A 13,609-nucleotide genomic window follows, 5' to 3' on the forward strand; every position below is an offset into this window, starting at 1 on the left:
TCTTTAACACCAGCATGAGGATTCTAGTTGCATTCCTTAGGGAGAAATTTCAAGTGTCGAACCCCAGGAGAGGGTTTTGAGTTTCTCTTCCCAAGGAAATGTTTTGAGTTTCACGCCCCAGGAGGGGGCCTTCATTTCAAGTTTCACGCCCCAGGAGGGGGCCTTCGTTTTGAGTCTTATGCCAGAGGAGGGGGCCTTCATTTTGAGTTTCACACCCCAAGAGAGGGGTCTTCTGGTTCTATACCCCAGGAGTGGTTTTTGAGTATTATACCACTAAAAGGGGTCTTGGGTCTCTCACCCCATGAGGGAGTCTGTGGTTTTGCATCCCAAGAGAGAGGGGGTCCCAAGTGCCATATCCCAGGAGGGGTTTTCAAGTGTCCTACCCCAGGAGGGGGTTTCAAGTGCCATTCTCCAGGGTTTTTTTTCAAGTGTTATACCCCAGGAGGGGGTTCCAGGTGCTAGTCCCCAGGAGGGGGTTTTGAACTTCATGTCTCAGGTGGCAATTTCCAGTGACCAATCCATCCTGGTTGATAATTCTTCTCTTTCTACTCTCGAAGCTGCTTCACAAACTACAACCTTTCTAAAATCTAGCCCTGAAGCTTTTGAGGTCAAGCAGACTCCACACGGAGTTGTTAGTTCCATATAGGGTCTGACGTTTGTGATCTCTGAAGCCTCAGGACTCTTGGGAAAAAAGCAACTCCAGTCATTAATAGAGGCCATGGGAGGCAAAGTTACGGGAAACATTAGTAAAGAAACCAACTACCTCATCATGAGCCATGACGGTGATGAATCCAAATGGAAGATGACAGAGAGTCTTGAAATTAAGATTATTGATGTGGATGGTTTGTTTGAATTAATATACTCCTCGCCCAGGGAAGAATCATTTTCCGAGCCTATCTCTCTTGAGAACGATGGATTATTTAATATCAATTTAACCCGGTCATTGGGTTCTACCCATTCTTATGCCCATTGGCTTCCGCCTACTGATACCGTCACTGTTAAAGCCTCTAGTTTGAGTTTACAATCCACAGACATAAAAGGTACACTGCTTTACTTCCCTCTCATAACTATACAGACCAAGTTAAAGCTGTCCAGAAGGGGAAAAAGACTCAGAGCATTATTAGGGGCCAACAACCTGATACCATCAGAAGTGGTTACACTTCCCTCAGCCTATATCCGAAATCCTCTGAGTCTAAAAATCATATTAACTCTTCCTTTCTTCCTTTGGACATGGATTCTGACTCCGAATTCAATCCTGTACATGACAATACTCCTTTCCCTGAAGACCATTGATATTCGACCCTATTCTTCCTAGTTGTGTGTTTCCCCAAGAATTACTAATAAGAACTATTACGCTGCAAAAGAAAAGTTCTTCTTTCCATGCTAGATATCATCTCGAGATTGGGAAGGCCACAGTTCCTCATGCTAAATCTTTGTTTGCTTCATTTCTTGAAAATACTCCTTTTTTAGGCATTACCAAAGTCTTTGTGGATGTTAAAAGCTCCATCTATAGTGAAGATGAATGGTCTACGGACCCTGAAGATAAGAATAATTTTTTGGGATACGAGAGTTGGGAAGACATCTGAAAATTCATTTTCAAGTCTTGTGGAACCTGAGTCAAATTTTTGGATTTTCCAGAAGAAATCTTTTCAAGATTCCTGAATCATATTCCTGGTGAAGATTTTTCTAATTTTTAGGAAACTTTCTTATATTCCTGGAATTTTTCTGGAAGGAAATTCTTGTGCATGTTTTTGGTGTTTGAAGTCCACCCTAAAAGGGGGGAGTGCTGTCAGGATGCAGCCTGGGATTGGCCTTTACTCACCGCTGAACTGGTGACTTTAGGCTCCAAGGCATTCAGTCACCAGTTGTAGTGATGAGTTATAGCTGAGTATTCTCCCCGGGGACTGCTAGGGCTTCTGTGCATGCATCCTGGTTCCTGTGTTAACAGGCACGGGTGCCAGGGCCAGATTAAGGGCTGTGGGGGCCCCTGGGCAACAAACTTGTGGGCCCCAATATACACAGTATATATACTGTAGATATATGTACACACACACATATACAGTATATATATATATATAATATATTATATATATAATATATATATATATATTATATATATATATATATACACATATATGTTAGAGTGTGTGTGTGTGTAATAAACCCTGGTGTTGTTGAGTGCCCTTTTGTGTGTAAATTTATATATATATATATATATATATATGCCAATACAGACAGTATAAGTATGTGTGTTATATATATATGGTACATACATACAAACTTCCAAATGCTCATATATTTATGATATTGCATGGTAGTGGGACAGTGGGCTACCTTTCTGCCAGCTCTCTGACTGCTCTCCTGCTCCACGGCCAGCTGTCTAGGGAAATGCTGAGGCAGTTGCTATGCCCCGCACGCAGTGCAGGCAGCCTGACATCATAATCTCTCGAGACTGTGACTGTCACTGTAGTGAGTCACTCTCCTCGGCAGCCGCTGTGTAAGGGAACAGCTGAGCTGCCGAGGACTACAGCAATTGTAGTTACTAGAAGCACCCGGGGATCAGGCACCAGGGACAGTGTGTGGGGGCCCCATGATGACCTCCCCTGTCGCCCTGCCCTTAATCCAGCCCTGAAGGGTGCAGCCATGTTAGTTCATCTCAACTGATCAGTCTCCTCCAATGGCAGTCCTCTGGTCTGTCAGCTGATCTCATGATCCTATGACCAATTGCCTAGGGGTATTAGGTCTGACTACTACAACAGGAAGTTGCCTGATCAACTTTGCTGTTCCTGTGATTACTATGCCCATGGTGTTTCCCAAGAAGCTTCTACAGTTTGTTGCTGCAGCCCTCACGCTGACCACCAGTGTTACTTATATTAGCTCCCATGCTTAATCCCTGTGTTACTTCAGCTCTCGCAGAACTCCAGTGTCCTTGTAAAACCCTGTGATTTAGTGTGCTGCTTAGCTCTCTAATCACTTCCTTGTGTTCCTGTGGTGACAGCTTTCATGATAATTGCTAGTTAGCTTACAGCTGAGGCTCTAGCTATTCCCAGTACATACAGGGCCTGATTCAGACCCATTCGCTAGGCTGTGATCGCACGCTGCTGAGTGATTGTTGCAAACTGTGCATGCGTATAAGTCACAGTGTGCATGCGCCAGCCAGTCATTGTGATCAGGAGTCGTGCGCTCATAGCACAAAGACTGAGTGCTACTTTGAGTGACAGATAGTGCCATTTGTGTGTGGTAACAGGGGAAGGTGCTTGTGAACAGGGGAGTGGTGCTGCGAATGCAGGCATGTCTGGGTGTCAAAATGGAGTCTTATGGGTGTGCTTGTGGTGGGGTAGGGTCTACTGCAGGCATTGCGTGCAGCTCTGATGGCTCTCAATGGTTTTGATTATTCACACACTTCCTGGAGATGACGTGTGCTAAGAGGGAAAGGTGGGTGTCTTTATACCAGCGTGCGATAATTCTCCTGTCGCACTTTAAGACATAGAGGGTGTCCTTCCACTAGACAGTGCGATCATGGCATTTGCATGCCCGGCCCCTTTCGGCTGCGAGAGAGCGCAGCTTAGCGTCCAGGTCTGAATCAAGCCCACTGTACCTTTGTCCATTTCCTTTGTGTTTCTCTGTGCAAATCAGCACTTTGTCCTCTAACAATTCCCAGTACATTCTCAAGTTCATTCCAAGTGTCCAAGTATTCCATTCATCACCAGTGTTCAAGCATTCTCAAGTTCCTCACCAGTGTTCAAGCATTCTCAAGTTCATCACCAGTGTTCAAGCATTCTCAAGTTTATCTCCAGTGTTCAAGTATTTCGTTCATCCCTGCACATCCAGTATGTCTTCGGAGCATCTTAGTACACTCAGTCCCTGTGCTTCAGGCCAAACTATTCTGTTGTGTTATTCTTAGTGTTCCATGTGTTTTATATATATATATATATATATATATACAGTCTTCTGTCACTCCCAGGTACCTGTCCAGAGGGTCACGACCTGCTCACTTGGTGCAGCGGAAACCCAAATCCTGATTGGAGGGGGTCACTGGAGAAAACCACCAAGTGAGTTAGACTCCGGGCCTCTGGGCTGGTCTGGTCAAACCTGGGTTTGGCCGCAATTAGGAGACTAGTGCCCGGTCATGACATAACCATAGTAACCATTATGGGTTAGCAGCCCTTATCTATGCTGAATTAATAAGGCTACAGGCAAGTGTGGAACCTGATGTACCACATCACTACACTGCATCACTTCACTACATCACTATACTACATCACTTCACTACATCACCATACATCACTGCACTACATCATCACTCTGCATCACTTCACTACATCATTACACTGCATCACCACACATCACTGCACTACATCATCACTCTACATCACTTCACTACATCACTACACTCCATCACTTCACTACATCACTACACTACATCACCACACATCACTCAACATCACTTCCCTACATCACTGCACTACATCACTGCACTGCATTATCACTCTACATAAATTCACTACATCACTCCACTTCATCACTTCACTACATCACTGCACTACATCACCAAACATCACTGCACTACATCATCACTCTACATCCCTTCACTACATCACTGCACTACATCACTTCACTACATCACTAGACTACATCACTTCAGTACATCACCACACATCACTGCACTACATCATCACTCTACATCACTTCACTATATCATTACACTTCATCACTTCGCTACATCACTACACTACATTACTTCAGTACATCACCACATCACTGCACTACATCATCATGCTACATCACTTCACTATATCACTAGACTACATCACTTCAGTACATCACCACACATCACTGCACTACATCATCACTCTACATCACTTCACTACATCACTACACTTCATCACTTCGCTACATCACTACACTACATCACTTCAGTACATCACCACATCACTGCACCACATCATCATGCTACATCACTTCACTATATCACTACACTGCATCACTTCACTACATCACCACACATCACTGCACTATATCACTAGACTACATCACCACACATCACTGCACTACATCATCACTCTACATCACTTCACTACATCACTGCACTACATCACTACACTACATCACTTCAGTACATCACCACACATCACTGCACTACATCATCACTCTACATCACTTCACTACATCACTACACTGCATCACTACACATCACTGCACTACATCATCACTCTACATCACTGCACTACATCACTACACTACATCACTTCAGTACATCAACACACATGACTGCACTACATCATCACTCTACATCACTTCACTACACTACATCTCTACACTACATCACTTCTCTACATCATCACTCTACATCACTTCACTACATCACTACACTACATCTCTACACTACATTGCTACACTATATCATTACACTACATTACCTCACTACATCATTCATACTTGCCGACTATCTGGCTGCCCCTTCCGGGAGGGAGCAGCCAGATCGGCATTACTGGGGGGCGTGGCCAGCAAACAGGGGGCGTGGCCGGCTGAGTGAGACGTTTTGTGGGCGGAGCTGGGGCGGAGCTGGGGCGGAGCCACGCGAGCGCGTCATTTTGGCCCCGCCCCCGCTACACACTGCCGATATTACAGGCAGTGTGATGCAGGGGGCGGTCGCAAAATGACGCGAATCACATCACCACCCCCCTTTGCTGCCGGGGGTTTTACAAACAATTGGGGTGGGCCAGGAGGGGTCGGCGACAGCCGGGAGACTTGCCTGCCTTCGCGGGAGGTCGGGAGTGGAACCCGATTTTCGGGAGGCTCCCGACCAAATCGGGAGGGTAGGTAAGTATGCATCACTACACTACATCACCACACAACATTACTACACTATATCATTACACTACATCACTGCACTACATTCCCCTATATGCTGCACTACATAACTGCACTACATCCACTTATACATTGCAATGCATCACTACACTACATTACTGCAGTACATCCCTCTATAGGTTTCACTACATCAGTACATTCCCCACAATAATATTTGAACATACCAGTGCATCCCTCCACATGAACTTACCAGTTCTCTCAGCCCCTTTGCCTATGGAGCTCCAGGCAGAGTAGAACAAGGATGACAGGGTAGAGTGGAAGGAAGCATAGGCCTGGACCTATGGGTGTGAGGTATCAGAATATAGGGCAGCAGATTAGAGCAGAAGGAGGGGATAGGCCTGGTTCTCTGGGCAATATGGACAGAACAGAGGGTGGTAGGGTAGAGGGGAAGGAGCAGGCAGGACTGGTCCTATGGGTTGGAGGGATCAGAAGAGAGGGCAGCAGGGTGGAGTGGAAGGAGGGCGGCATGGTAGAGGGGAAGGAAGGGGCAGGCCTGGTCCTATGGGTTTGAGGGATCCAAATAGAAGGATGCAAGATAGAGGGGAAGGAGGGGGTGGGCCTAGTCTGCAAGGGAGGAAGCAGAATAGAGGGCAGCAGGATAAAGGGTGGAAGGGTAGAGGGGAAGGAGGCTGACCTGGTCCTGAAAAAGGGAGGGGAACTTGGGACAGTACAGCTGCAGCACAGTTGCTGGTCCTGGAGGAGAGACCAGCCACCACATAACAATTCACTTGCAGAAGAGGCAAGCACAGCAGCCAATGGATGCACTGACACTACAAAGTTTTCAAGTGTCAGTAATGGTGATGCCATCCGCTGTTCCCTAGAAGAAGATTGGGATGGCCTCCCCTTCATTATGGCCCTAAGTGACTGGCCAGCTTGTGATTGTAATGAGCAGTGGTGGCTCCTTACCTGTCTGGCCGGGGGGGTCTGCACATCATCATAGGCTGCAGTCTTCTCCCTGCCATCCCAGTGATTGACAGGTGATGTTTCTGGGAGGTGGGGCTTAAGTCCCATGTCCTGAGGGTGGAGCCTAAAGAGGGTGTGTGACTCAACCCGGAGCTGCTAGACAAGCTGGCTTTTAGGGGTTGCATGAGCTGCAGCCCCTATGAGCCAGATAGGGCTGCCGTGATAGCAGGGGAGTGGCTTCCCATGGACTACATGTGATGTCCTACGTACCCCCCTAGCATCTTACAACCCTGCTACTCAGCCCATCCCAAATCATGTACTTTTTACAACCTGCTTTCTGCTTTCCTGTGTATAAGGACAGGAGGTGGAAAATAGCTGTGTCTCCTGCTCAAGCATCACAGCATGTGTGTCTGTGGAATGGGACATATTATATGCAAATTAAGTATTTGTGCATCATATTGTGATGTGGACAGAACTGCGTATTGGACATTAATGTGACCTAATATAAATGGGTCTGACCATGTTGCGTTACTGTGTGTAATATGCAGGTAAACTGTGTGTGCCTGCTGATATCCCCCATAGGAAGTGACAAAGCTGATAACCCCACAGCCCCATCTCTCTAAGCTCTAGACAGGAAGCTACAGTCAGCTGAATGGCATGTGACATCACAAATGACTATGAGGGGTTAATAGGGACTCCATCTATAGCCCCAGGGGAGCCGGCCCTCTTATCAACATGATTAAGTTACCTTTGTACCAAAGTGGCCATTGCGAGACTGGCCAGCACCGATATCCACAGCGGGAAAGCCATACTTGCCGACAATCAGCTCCAGCCTTCCAGGAGGGAGCTGATTGTCGGCTAATAGCGGGGGCGGGGCCGGCCATTGGGGGCGGAGCCCGGGGCGGGGTGGCCATTTTGTGTCACACTGGGGGCGGAGCCGCATGATCGCGTCATCGTGACTCCAGCCCCTCTTCACAATGCCGTGATTTTGCGATTCTGCGCGAATTGCGTCACCGAGCCCCCTGCTGCGGGTATTTCTGTTTTTTTCAGAGGGGAGGTGGGGAGGGTCGGAGACTTCCAGGAGGCTTGCCTGCCTTTCCAGAGTGCCGGGAGCGGCACCCGAAAATCGGGAGGCTCCCGACCAAATCGGGAGGGTAGGCAAGCCTGGGGAAAGCAGGGAATGATATGATCACTAACTGCTCAGTACCCAGCCCCTGCATTCAAACCAACTAATACTAGGGCTCAGGGGTGGCACCTAACCATGGGAACATCAGAGGTTTCATAATGGCAAGTGCAAGGGTTTTGAGGTTGTTCTGACCAGAGACCTGAGGGTAGCGGAGTTCCTAGCCTGAGTGGCAGGACCCAGGCTGGACAAAGGAGTTGGGAGATCCTGCCAGGCTGGTATCCATGGATCCCAAGTGTATGCTCCCACCGGAGCAGTCCCCTGGTGTGGGACTGGTGTGCTAGCTGGAGCTAGGTGACTCATCTGCTCGCCCTGCTCTTGGCGGGCAGAGGATGATCAGGCCAAGTGAGGAAACTGCAAGTCATGGACGGAGAAGCCATTTCCCAGAGAAGCGTGGAGCCACACAGCATCCTCGCACAAGTGTGGTGTCCCCAGCACAGGCGGGTAAGCCGGACAGAGTAACTGTCCACCTTTCTAACACTAACAGGGCCTCTGCTGTAGAGGACGTGTCTGGGTTCCCTAAAGTTTATACTACTGGCATTTCTGTATATATTGTATAATAGTGTGTAGTTGCTGTTTTTTACATGTAGAAGTAGTGTGTGTGTAAAATAAAGGTATCGTTATACCTTTGCTATTGTGTGGTTCCTGTGCAATCTAAAGGGACTCATAAGGGACCCAGGGTACTGTGCGAGAAAGGGCTATAACCTTTCTGCCTTTCTCAAGGCAGTATATGGTGAGAGGGTAAAAAATAACGCACGCATAAACCCGGGATCCTCACACCACACATGTCACATAATCCCTAAAAATGAGGACACACAGATTTCAGGCAGGCTCCAGTGGAAAATGACAATCTGTCAAATACCCATGAGAAAGCTACAAAAGTATAATTTTAACTTCAGTCTGAGCAAACTTGATGGCATATGCAAGTTCATATAACAGTAAATCCAGAGCCACTGTGTTTGCGTAACTAGAAGATAGTACACAGTAATGTCCCTTACACATTATACCCTTTACAGAATGTGTCACATATTAGTATTGCCTCACATAACACATTATTCCACACAATAGTGATGCCCCATACACATTATTGCCCCCCCAGCAACTCACTACCCTGTGTCCCTCCAGCAGCCTCTCGACTCCCTCTGTGTGTCATCAGCAGCCAGCAGGTATGGATGGGGCCAGGTCACCAGCTAATTACAGCTGGTGCACCAGCAGGCAGTGGCAGACATGGCGCTGTTTCTCCATGACTGTCTGCCAGTGCGCCAGCTGTAATCACTTGGTGGGCCGGCACCAGATCAACATTTCTAACAACCGGAACCCCCTCGATGGCCCTGACGGGACCGGCCCACCTTGTGTATGTGACTGGGTGCCGGGGTAGCGGCAGGCCATAGAGGCAGCTCAGGCATCATAGCAGCCACACTCCTTGCACCCACTGTAGTTATGCCACTGTTTGCCAGTTATCCCTGCTAGTATATATATAAATAGTATATAACACAAATTATAAATGTAAAACTATTCACTTATCCACCAGTTTGATTTTGTAGAATCATTGGAAATATAAAATGACAAGTAAAAGATAACGTCCACATTATTAGTCACTGTATAACTTTATTGCCTCTGGACATAAATATAGATATTAATAATCCATCATTCTGAAATAAGACACGGGTCATTGTCATTGGCTGATGCAGAGATCCAGAATCACTCAATAAAGGTCAAACCCAGGTGTTGGCTATACCTAGCCAGAGGTCCACTCGGTGTTCTTCACCAGTGACCCCTCCAATTGGGATGTGGGTTTCACTGTACCGAGTGAGCAGCTCGCGACCCTCTGGCTAGGTTCCTCGGAGAGATGAGGAGACTAGAGAATGACACTGCAATAATGGGTGATGTTGGAATAGCTTCAGGAATCAAGTAGCTGCCCAGAGAACACAGATGTTGGTGAGTGAACTTGTTACACTGGAAATGTACATGGAGGATAATAACTGTAGGGAATGCAGCAGGAGAGATGAGGCTTGGAACATAGGTAATCAGCTAAACAGCTGAGACTTGAAACACAGAGAGTCAATGTAGAGAGCTGAACAGCAATCCAGAAATCAGCAAGACACTTGACACTGTGGTAATCAGCCTAGCAGCTGAAGCATGTAACTCAGGGATTTCAGTATAGAGAGCTGCTGCAAATAACACAGGGTGTAAACTTGATAGTAGATCTAGTCACAGAATTATAATCACTGCAGACTAGCTGTGGGATAAGCTGAGAAAAGCAACCTAGAACCTTCAACAAACACTGGCATCACAGTCACTTGGAAAGCGCAGTTGTACAACATCTTCCTGTTCTTGGAATGAGACTATATACCCTAGGTAGCTGGTCATTTGATCAGAGGATCAACTGAGTGACCACAGGGCTACCACTGGGGGAGACTAGTCAGATGATATGGACCAACATGGCTGCGCCAATGCCCGCTAACAAGGGAACCAGGATGCACACACAGCGCTAGCATAAGTCAGGGAGAATACTCAGCCACCACTCACCTCCTCTCCCAGTGACTAAACACCTAAGCACATGGAAGCTGGCACAGAGGTGAGTAGTGGCTGATCCCAGGCCGCATCCTGACAAGGTTATTGTCATTGGCTGATGCAGAGATCCAGCATCACTGGGCTGGGGATCCATCTGCTGGGAGCTTTGTTGGGGACACAGGTCATTGTCATTGGCTGATGCAGAGATCCAGCATAACTGGGCTGGGGATCTGTCTGCTGGGGTTGAGCCAGGGACACAGTTCATTGTCATTAGTTGATGCAGAGATCCAGCATCACTGGGCTGGGGATTCATCCGCTGGGGGCTGAGCCAAGGACACAGGTCATTGTCATTAGTTGATGCAGAGATCCAGCGTCACTGGGCTGGGGATCTGTCTGCTGGGGGCAGAGCTGGGGACACAGGTCATTGTCATTGGTTGATGCAGAGATCCAGCATCACTGGGCTAAGGATCCTTCTGCTGTGACTGAGCAGGGACACAGGTCATTGTCATTGGTTGATGCAGAGATCCAGCATCACTGGGCTGGGGATTCGTCTGCTGTGGGCTGAGCCAGGGATACAGGTCATTGTCGTTGGTTGATGCAGAGATTCAGCATCACTGGGCTGGGGATCTGTCTGCTGGGGTCTGAGCTGGGGACACAGGTCATTGTCATTGGCTGAGGCAGAGATCCAGCATCACTGGGCTGGGAATCCATCCACTGGAGGCTAAACCAGGGACACAGGGCCTGATTCAGACCCGCTCGCGAACGCTGAGCGCTCGCAAGCGGGTCGATGGTGCCCTAGTGCGCATGATGGAGGGAGCTCCATTGTGCGCATGCGCGAGACCCAAAGAGCGACGGCCAAGCCATCTCTATGGGTCTCGCACCAAAGGGGGCGTGCTGTCGATGGTGAGTGACAGCACGCCCCCTTTGGTGGGCGTGCCAGGGGCATTGCTGCCCAGACGGAGGCGTTCCCATGGGAACGCCTACCGTCTGGGGCCGGCTCCACTGACATCACTAGTGATGTCAGTGGGAGTGCTTTTGGCTCTGATAGAGCCAAAAGCACTCCATGGCTTGCGGCAGTGAGACTCTACCACAGGGTCTCACCGCAAAACCCGATGGTCACGATGGTCAAGACCATCGCGACCATCTTCTTGGCCGTTCGCATAAGCTGTGGGTGGTCACCCACAGCTATGCGAGCGGCCAGGAGGCCGCTCCAATTTTAGGTAGGAGGGCCCTGATTCAGAGCAAGCGCTCTTGTCAGAGCGTCCGGCTCTGAATCAGGCCCACAGGTCATTGTCATTGGCTGATGCAGAGATCCATCATCACTGGGCTGGGGATCTGTCTGCTGGGGGCTGAGCCCACAGGTCATTGTCATTTGTTGCTGTAGAGATTCAGGCCCACAGGTCATTGTCATTGGTTGCTGTAGAGATTCAGCATCACTGGGCTGGGGATCCATCTACTGGGGCTAAACCAGGGACACAGGTCATTGTCATTGGCTGATGCAGAGATCCATCATCACTGGGCTGGCGGTCCATCCATGTAGGGCTGAGCCGGGGACACAGGTCATTGTCAGTGGCTGATGCAGAGATCCTGCATCACTGGGCTGGCGATCCATCTGATGGGGGCTGAGCCAGGGACACAGGTCATTGTCATTGGCTGAGGCAGAGATCCATCATCCCATGGCTGGGGATCCGCCTGCTGGGGGCTGAGCCAGGGACACAGGTCATTGTCATTGGTTGAAGCAGAGATCAATCATCCTGGGCTGTTTGTCTATCTGCTGGTGGCTTAGCCAGGGACACAGGTCATTGTCATTGGCTGATGCAGAGATCCAGCATCACTGGGCTGGGGATCCATCTGCTGGGGGCTGAGCCAGGGACACAGGTCACTGTCATTGGCTGATGCAGAGATCCAGCATCACTGGGCTGGTGATCCATCTACTGGGGCTAAACTAGGGACACAGGTCAATTGTAGTTTTCCGGATGCAGAGATCCATCATCACTGGGCTGGCGATCCATCCATGTAGGGCTGAGCCAGGGACACAGGTCATTGTCAGTGGTTGCTGTAGAGATCCATCATCACTGGGCTGGCGATCCATCCGTGTAGGGCTGAGCCAGGGACACAGGTCATTGTCAGTGGCTGATGCAGAGATCCACCTTCACTGGGCTGGGGATCCATTTGCTGGGGGCTGAACTGGGGTCACAGGTCATTGTCATTGGCTGATGCAGAGATCCAGCATCACTGGGCTGGGGATCCATCTGCTGGGGGCTGAGCCAGGGACATATGTCATTGTCAGTGGCTGATGCAGAGATCCAGCATCACTGGGCTGGCGATCCATCTGATGGGGGCTGAGCTGGGGACACAGGTCATTGTCATTGGCTGAAGCAGAGATCCATCATCCCACGGCTGGGGATCCGCCTGCTGGGGGCTGAGCCAGGGACACAGGTCATTGTCATTGGTTGAAGCAGAGATCAATCATCCTGGGCTGTTTGTCTATCTGCTGGTTGCTTAGCCAGGGACACAGGTCATTGTCATTGGCTGATGCAGAGATCCAGCATCACTGGGCTGGGGATCCATCTGCTGGGGGCTGAGCCAGGGACATAGGTCATTGTCAGTGGCTGATGCAGAGATCCAGCATCACTGGGCTGGTGATCCATCTGCTGGGGGCTGAGCCGGGGACACAGGTCATTGTCATTGGGTGATTCAGAGATCCATCATCCCTGGGCTGGAGATCCATCTACTGGGATCTGAGCTGGGGACACAGGTCATTGTCATTGGCTGATGCAGAGATCCAGCATCACTGGGCTGGGGATCCATCCACTGGGGGCTAAACCAGGGACACAGGTCATTGTCATTGGCTGATGCAGAGATCCAGCATCACTGGGCTGGGGGCACAGGTCATTGTCATTAGTTGATGCAGAGATCCATCATCACTGTACTGGGGATATGTCTGCTGGGGGCTGAGCCAGGGACATATGTCATTGTCAGTGGCCGATGCAGAGATACAGCATCACTGGGCTGGAGATCCATCTGCTGGGGGCTGATCTGGAGACACAGGTCATTGTCATTGGCTGATGCAAAGATCCAGCATCACTGGGCTGGGGATCCATCTGCTGGGGGCAGAGTTTGGGGCACAGGTCA

The sequence above is a fragment of the Taudactylus pleione genome, unplaced genomic scaffold (assembly GCF_031769625.1).
Source record: "Taudactylus pleione unplaced genomic scaffold, aTauple2 ptg000862l, whole genome shotgun sequence".
Taxonomy (NCBI): Eukaryota; Metazoa; Chordata; class Amphibia; order Anura; family Myobatrachidae; genus Taudactylus; species Taudactylus pleione.